Here is a 6,000-nt window from a genome sequence, read left to right on the forward strand (position 1 = left end):
CGAAACAGATGGGAGAGAGGATATAATGGTGAATTTTCAAGCTCCAACTTATTCTGCTTTTTGTTGTATAAAAATGTGGTGAGGGTGAGATTGGTTGATGGTATTTTTGATTCTGTTTTTTGATTCACTGGCTTCAGTCACAAGGTCTATATTAAGATTCCTTCATATTAAATAAATGAAAGCACACCCGTTTGAAAGCTTGGAAAAATAGCTACTTTATGCAGAAGGGGAGTTACTGCTTTGGATTCTCTGAGGCTAAAATGTGCTTTCTCCCACCCCACTCTACTCTTGATGAGCATAAAAACAACTGCTTTCTTGGTAGACTGTTCTGAAATAGTCAACCCCCAGCTCTGCCCTTCTCTACATCAGGAAGGATCAATAGAAGTAATACATCAAAACAAGAGAGTCAAACCACACTGTGTGGCTCATCTTGAATAAGATGATTCCCCCCGCCCCTGCATGGATGATTGCAAATCCCAGGGAAAAAATTATATGATTTGAAGAGAAACCAGAGTATTACTATAAAGAATATAAATCAGATAAACATTCTGAACTCACATTCTATCTCCTGTATTAGTAGTGGTAAGTTCATATTAATAGCTTTCATTGCATTGTTCATGTTTTAAACATGTATGGGGAAATGATCATCACCTGTCATTCTGAATATTTCCAGAGGGCATAGTAATTTCTGTCAATTACTTTACAGCCAGCTTTTGGAAATGTGTTCTGTATATACGTATTTGGTATTGTCAAGATGACACCAGAATGCTTGAGTAATGTCTTCTTTGGGAGAAACTAAATATTAACTATCATTAACTGTATAGAAAACAAGATCATTGAAGAAATTCTTTGACTCATATTGCATATCATAACCAGAGAATCCCCTAGAATTTCAATGAGACTTGGGTACTCAATTTTACCTTAGAAAGGTCACAAAAGATACTTTCAGGTGAACAAAAAGAAATACAAAAACAAAAACCCAGAATCAGTGGAGTTTAAAACATTTTCCCCAAGTTGTTTTGAGTATTTTCTTCAAGTTTTATTTTTTTATTCCTTTAATAAAAAGTTCTACTCAGACATCTCATTTTTACCACTGGGCTTCAGGAGTGTGTTGTTATTTCTTTAGTCTGTGCATCTTTGCTGTTAGCTTCTATTGTAGGAATATAGATTCTTTTAGAAAAATGCTAATGGTATCTTGGCACTTTTACCCTTTTTGTTAAGTAACTGGAAGCTTTCTTTCTTTCTTTCTTTCTTTCAGTTACTTTACAAATGCAAGCCAAATGCATTTATATATAAACAAATACATACACTGCAGGAGATGATAAAACAGCAACAGCTTTTATGTACTGAAGTTTATTTTTGACAATGGTAAAAATGTATTTACACAATATGCTCAACCTAAATCTCTTCTTTTAAAAAAACAACAACTCTAAAGCAATTGGAACTGTTTCCCCAATTCAACAAAAATTAACATGCTACTACAACAGGATCAATTTGCTGGAAACTTTTCAAAAGTATAGCCTACCTAAGATTGAGTACCGTTTGTTTCATATTTCAAATAAAATATTACAACAATTTCATTGACATGTATTCCCTTTTTGTGCATCTTGTGTCTTAAAAATTCTACCTACTGCTGTCAATCTGACAGCCAATTCAATTTCATTTTGCAGCTGTTTCCCAGGTAACCCAAACAGCTATGGGGGGGGGGGGAGGGGAAAGGAATATAATAGAAAGAAACCAGCCTTTCCACTTTGTTTCGGATACATCTGAAGTGTGAAACCCATTACCAAATATAAAGGTACAGAGAACTACAGTATTATACCCAATGGGTCAAATTCTGACTGGTTATACCCAGAGGTGCATACCAGAAAGCCTGTTTGAAAACATGCCGGAAGTTGGCTTTCTTGATTCCAGAGCCCTAAATCTGCTCTACCACTGATATAGGAGAGGAACATAACCAAATGCAGCCACTGCCCAAGCAAAAGTAGAACAGGGTGCATGTACTTTATCATAGGTGTGTGTACACACACACACACACACACACACACACACACACCCCTATCTAAGTACTTCTATGAACCCTCCTCTGTCTCCACCATTACATCTGAGCACTTCATAATCATTAATGTTTTAGAGCTATTCAGAATATTTTTTTCCTTAACTTTTGATTGAAAAATTTGAGTGAAATTGTTTTCAATTTCTGGTTAAACTTTTCATTTTCTGAGTTTGATGTTTGTTGGTGAGAAGGTAAAATCCTCTGTAGAAAGCAGACATTTTTCATGGGGGGTTGGAGGTGGGAAAGTGTACTCATGTTGTACTCATACCAACTCAGGGTAAGAGTGGCAGACATAGGCTCATAGTTGTCTAATTCTGTGCTTATATGAGATCTATAAAGAACAAAAACTTGCCAACCACTTTCAAAGAGATTGCCACAGGGAGTTTTTAAAAAATGATAGAGAGTAGGACTATAGCTGAAACTCAGATTTCTCCACTAATGTAACATCCATCATATATGGTCAGATCATTATTTAACTCTTTGCTTGGGGGTGTTTTAAATAGCTACAGTGAAAGGACTTCATTTTTTTCTTTTGATTTTTGTATCCTGAACATACAAATAACTTACTGTGTAGGCCAGCTAACACAAAAAATATCACTTCAAGGTGCTTGTACCAGGGTTTGAACCAAACAAGTAATAAAGGTAAAACTACCAGACATTTAAAAAGTGTTAACTTTTTTTTTTTTTTTTTTAAATCAAGGGGAATCAATTCACTGTGAGATGCTATATCACACATTCCATTGAAGCCTGCAGAATGGGGATCAATGACCTGAAGTATTGCAATATGGAACAGATAACATTAGGGAAAGACAAATGAAGACAGAAAGGTTTGCTCTCCATGGCTATGCGTGTAATTGATGTCATGTTGGATTTAATTGTACAGGGCCTGATACAAAGCCCATTGAAGTCAGAGGAAGTCTTTACATTGACTTTAGTAGGCTTTGGATAGGTCCATGGTGAATAATCATGACTTAACCTCAAAAGGAGTTCAGGTTTGGATAAGGACGCACAAGTTTGAAAGTTTATCTGAAGACTCTTTGTGTCTCTTAGGCCTGTAAACTTTCGCCACCTGTAAACTCATTACCCTAAGATCTATAGGACAGGGAGACTGGGTAAGACTCTGATCCTGTCCCCATATGCCAAGGAAAAGGGTCAGAGCAATGTAAAGGGGTCCTGAAAGCCCTGTATCCAGGTGTAGGAAGATCTCCCTGGCAGTCACTGTAGAAGATAGCCATAAAGCTGCCTCCTAAGGACCCCCCTCAAAGTCCTGGTGTAGGGGGTACGCTGGAGACCGGGTGAAGGAGAGGCGGGTGAAGGATGAGGCTGCAAAACAGCACACTGGCTCCTCCGAAACAAGACGGTGGCGCTGAGCACTGGAGTGGGTTGGCACCTCTAGAGCTGGCAGGTTCTACAATGGGGTTTCATGAGGAAGTAGTGGATCTCTAGGGGAATCCTAAAAATATGGGCTCCCTTGATAAGACTGGTAAGAATCTTTGGTACTTGATAAGTGGGTGCTCCTGCCTGTGGAGATGTGATGAAACTACAGGCTGAAGTGGACAAAAATGGAAAAAAATTTGATACAAGATTCAAAACATTTGGCTGTGGATAGACAACTGCCTCAAGCTCACTGGCCATGGAGTGGATTAAAGGAAAAAGTGTTGGTAAAGACTTGACTATCAGAAATTTTGATATTGCTAAAGAACTCTGCAGTTCTCCAGTTAAACTACTCTGCTCTATGCTGGCAAAAGATGAAATCAAGGTTGCCTTGACAGATTACAAGTTGAAATAGGATCCTAAGAAAGAACTGCCAGAGAAGAAATCAGCCAGAGCCTAAATTTAATGTGTGAGACTATAAAGCTTGCTCTCTCATTCCATTTAAATTTGCTGTGCAATGACTTTAGAGATGGGAACCAGTGCACTAATAAATGAAGCTATAGGATATGCACATAAGATACGCACAATATTCCACTGTTCCAAATGTATTAAACCACTGTTGTCATGCTCAAATTATTGGAACCTCTTCTTCAGCTTATTTCAGCACAGACTACTCTCCTGTCTTGATTTCATATGACATGAATGGGTGAGGGAAGCAATTACTGAGTTCTGATGTGACAATTTTCAGCAAAGAAAATCCTGGGGTTTCAAATGTTGGAAGGGCTGAATTTCATAGAGTAAATGTGTAGTTTTGCCTAAAATTTTGTACAGAAAAGGACTGTATTGCAAAGTGTTTTGCCTCAGCCTGAATGTTTATGCAAGAAATTGCAGATCAGTTTTGTTGCATATATTATGCATTAATAGATACTGAACAATCTATGGTCAAAAAAACACACCAAAACAGCAGCAGCGTGAAGGTTCCAGGTAGCGGTGTGGCCCTACAGTGGCCTGAGGTGGCTGCCGTAATACCATGTCTTTATATGAGTTCAGCATTGTCCTCCATGAAGTTAAGAGCCACGTGACAGGATGCTCCTATTGGTAGCCAGGAAGTGCTACTAAAGGACCTCCCCCAGCCTAAAGGGAAGATCCACAGGACTGGAAACCAAATGATTCCGGGGGACAACTAATGAGATAACAGGGACAGGAGTGAGGTCAAAGGGTCAAACGAAGGGAACCTGATGGAGACACCGAGCAGAGAACCCCGGACAGCACCCACTTCTCCTTAAAGGCAGCAAGGGAGCCAGCAGACACCGCCCAGAGGAACTCTGCCCGGATGCGTGAGCGGATGGAGGATTGGAAATAGGCCCTACAGTCACAGGAGACCCCCATCGGCCAACCTCCTCTCCCTGGTTATATAGATAGACATTTTAGCCAGAGCTAGGAGGAGGTTGTGACAGTGTACCCCATAAGGCTTTATGGGGGGGGCGTTTATAAATGTATGTATGATATAACTAAAATATGTCTTGTGCCGCCTGTGCCACGTAACACATCTCCGTAAAGGTTATGGTCTACTATATCTATTCATCCTATTTGTACATATATATCATTTTCCACTTGAGGTTAAGAATGTGGGCTGTATGCTTGCTTGATTTCTAAGTAAGCTCTGTGAGGCATTTGGTCAGCTTCTTTAGGAAGGAATTCACCAGGTTAAGTACCTGATCAGGAAACACTTGGGGAACAATGCATCTAGGAATGCTTCAATCCACATGAGAAGTCTTCCTGGAGACATGCAAGATACCATGTGGACAATGGCTTCAGCCTGTAAAGACTGAGTCATGCAGGGACATGTGACTTGCCCAGGTGACCCCAGAACTCCATCTTGGAGCTGGACTTTGCATAGGAGGGAGGAGGGGGGGGGGTCTCCACCCACAAGAGAGAGTCTATTTAAATCCGTGGGAGACCCCTCCATTTTGTCTTCAGCTGGCTAAAGAAGGAGCCTCTTCAACCCCCCCCCCCAAGATACTTGAAGGAGACTGAAACAAAGGACAGTAACTACAGGGGGTGTGAGTGATTGCTGGACCTAGGCTAAAAGGAGATTAGCCTGTAAAAGGGAACACTCTGGAACTGGTGAGGAAATGATCTGTATTCAGTTTGATTAGGCATAGATTTGCGCATTTTATTTTATTTTGCTTTGTGACTTACTTTGTTCTGTCTGTTACTACTTTGAACCACCTAAATCCTACTGTCTGTATTTAATAAAATCACTTTTTATTTAGTAATTTACTCAGAGTATGTATTAATACCTGGGGGAGCAAACAGCTGTGCATATCTCTCTATCAGTGTTATAGAGGGCGAACAATTTATGAGTTTGCCCTGCATAAGCTTTATGCAGGGTAAAACGGATTTATCTGGGTTTAGACCCCATTGGGAGTTGGGCATCTGAGTGCTAAAGACAAGCAAACTACTGTGAGCTGTTTTCAGGTGAACTTGCAGCTTTGGGACAAGTGATTCAGACCCTGGATCTGTGTTAGAGCCAGACTGGAGTGGCTGGCTCAGCAAGACAGGGTGCT

General features: G+C 40.1%; 1 pseudogene; it reads left to right on the forward strand.

Moving 5' to 3' along the window:
- LOC128842456 (iron-sulfur cluster assembly enzyme ISCU-like) overlaps positions 1–3,890 on the forward strand; it is a 170,096-nt pseudogene extending 166,206 nt beyond the window's left edge.
- The last annotated feature ends 2,110 nt before the right edge of the window (positions 3,891–6,000 follow it).

The sequence above is a fragment of the Malaclemys terrapin genome, chromosome 8, assembly GCF_027887155.1.
Source record: "Malaclemys terrapin pileata isolate rMalTer1 chromosome 8, rMalTer1.hap1, whole genome shotgun sequence".
In the NCBI taxonomy this organism is placed as follows: domain Eukaryota; kingdom Metazoa; phylum Chordata; order Testudines; family Emydidae; genus Malaclemys; species Malaclemys terrapin.